This window comes from Oncorhynchus gorbuscha, linkage group LG01 (genome assembly GCF_021184085.1).
Source record: "Oncorhynchus gorbuscha isolate QuinsamMale2020 ecotype Even-year linkage group LG01, OgorEven_v1.0, whole genome shotgun sequence".
Lineage (NCBI taxonomy): Eukaryota > Metazoa > Chordata > Actinopteri > Salmoniformes > Salmonidae > Oncorhynchus > Oncorhynchus gorbuscha.
In genome coordinates this window covers 4,768,808-4,771,307 of record NC_060173.1, presented here as the reverse complement: position 1 = coordinate 4,771,307, position 2,500 = coordinate 4,768,808, and the positions used below count along the sequence as shown (strand labels likewise).

Sequence of the window (2,500 nt, the reverse complement as noted above, 5' to 3'; positions counted from 1 at the left end):
CTAACTCTCTAGCTGTTTAATAGTAGCTAGCTGTTTAATAGTAGCTAACTCACTAGCTGTTTAATAGTAGCTAAGTCTCTAGCTGTTTAATAGTAGCTAAGTCTAGCTGTTTAATAGTAGCTAACTCTAGCTGTTTAATAGTAGCTAACTCTCTAGCTGTTTAATAGTAGCTAACTATAGCTGTTTAATAGTAGCTAACCCTCTAGCTGTTTAATAGTAGCTAGCTGTTTAATAGTAGCTAGCTGTTTAATAGTAGCTAGCTGTTTAATAGTAGCTAACTCTAGCTGTTTAATAGTAGCTAACCCTCTAGCTGTTTAATAGTAGCTAGCTGTTTAATAGTAGCTAGCTGTTTAATAGTAGCTAACCCTCTAGCTGTTTAATAGTAGCTAGCTGTTTAATAGTAGTTAACTCTCTAGCTGTTTAATAGTAGCTAACTCTCTAGCTGTTTAATACTAGCTAACTATAGCTGTTTAATAGTAGCTAACTCTCTAGCTGTTTAATAGTAGCTAACTCTAGCTGTTTAATAGTAGCTAACTCTCTAGCTGTTTAATAGTAGCTAACTCTCTAGCTGTTTAATAGTAGCTAACTCTCTAGCTGTTTAATAGTAGCTAACTCTAGCTGTTTAATAGTAGCTAACTCTCTAGCTGTTTAATAGTAGCTAACTCTCTAGCTGTTTAATAGTAGCTAACTCACTAGCTGTTTAATAGTAGCTAACTCTCTAGCTGTTTAATAGTAGCTAACTCTCTAGCTGTTTAATAGTAGCTAACCCTCTAGCTGTTTAATAGTAGCTAGCTGTTTAATAGTAGCTAACTCACTAGCTGTTTCATAGTAGCTAACTCACTAGCTGTTTAATAGTAGCTAAGTCTCTAGCTGTTTAATAGTAGCTAACTCTAGCTGTTTAATAGTAGCTAACTCTCTAGCTGTTTAATAGTAGTTAACTCTCTAGCTGTTTAATAGTAGCTAACTCTAGCTGTTTAATAGTAGCTAACTCTCTAGCTGTTTAATAGTAGCTAACTCTCTAGATGTTTAATAGTAGCTAGCTGTTTAATAGTAGCTAACTCTCTAGCTGTTTAATAGTAGCTAACCCTCTAGCTGTTTAATAGTAGCTAGCTGTTTAATAGTAGCTAGCTGTTTAATAGTAGCTAGCTGTTTAATAGTAGCTAACTCTAGCTGTTTAATAGTAGCTAACCCTCTAGCTGTTTAATAGTAGCTAGCTGTTTAATAGTAGCTAACCATCTAGCTGTTTAATAGTAGCTAACCCTCTAGCTGTTTAATAGTAGCTAGCTGTTTAATAGTAGCTAACTCACTAGCTGTTTAATAGTAGTTAACTCTCTAGCTGTTTAATAGTAGCTAACTCTCTAGCTGTTTAATAGTAGCTAACTATAGATGTTTAATAGTAGCTAACTCTCTAGCTGTTTAATAGTAGCTAACTCTCTAGCTGTTTAATAGTAGCTAACTCTCTAGCTGTTTAATAGTAGCTAACTCTAGCTGTTTAATAGTAGCTAGCTGTTTAATAGTAGCTAGCTGTTTAATAGTATCTAACTCTCTAGCTGTTTAATAGTAGCTAACTCTCTAGCTGTTTAATAGTAGCTAGCTGTTTAATAGTATCTAACTCTCTAGCTGTTTAATAGTAGCTAACTCACTAGCTGTTTAATAGTAGCTAACTCTCTAGCTGTTTAATAGTAGCTAACTCTCTAGCTGTTTAATAGTAGCTAACTCTCTAGCTGCTTTACTAGTGAGGAATACAGTTATTGTGTTCTAACATGCTTCTCTCTCTTTCTCTCTCTCTCTTTCTCTCTCTCTCTCTCTCTCTCTCAATCTATCTGTGTGTCGCTCTCTCTCTATCTGTGTGTGTCTATCTGTCTGTCTGTCTGTCTGTCTGTCTGTCTGTCTGTGTCTGTCTGTCTGTCTGTCTGTCTGTCTGTCTCTCTCTCTCTCTCTCTCTCTCTCTCTCTCTCTCTCTCTCTCTCTCTCTCTCTCTCTCTCTCTCTATCTGTGTGTCTCTCTCTTTCTCTCTCACTCACTATCTCTCTGTCTCCCACTCTCTAACTCTCTCTCTCTTGTTGTTGTTGTGAATGCTATAGTGTTCTGATGCTAGTCTCTGTCTCTCTCTCTGGGTTTCTGTATCACCAGGCACCAGGATAGACTGTTAACATGCCCTTTAACATCTCTGTATAACCAGGCACCAGGGTAGACTGTTAACATCTCTGTATAACCAGGCACCAGGATAGACGGTTAACATGCCCTTTAACATCTCTGTATAACCAGGCACCAGGGTAGACTGTTAACATCTCTGTATAACCAGGCACCAGGGTAGACTGTTAACATCTCTGTATAACCAGGCACCAGGGTAGACTGTTAACATCTCTGTATAACCAGGCACCAGGGTAGACTGTTAACATCTCTGTATAACCAGGCACCAGGGTAGACTGTTAACATCTCTGTATAACCAGGCACCAGGGTAGACTGTTAACATCTCTGTATAACCAGGCACCAGGGT

The 2,500-nt window shown here is 37.7% G+C and overlaps 1 protein-coding gene across 1 annotated transcript in view; it reads left to right on the top strand.

The window, feature by feature from the left end:
* Nucleotides 1-2,500, top strand: part of LOC124031591 (tight junction protein ZO-1-like) — a 268,215-nt gene that overhangs the window by 181,073 nt on the left and 84,642 nt on the right.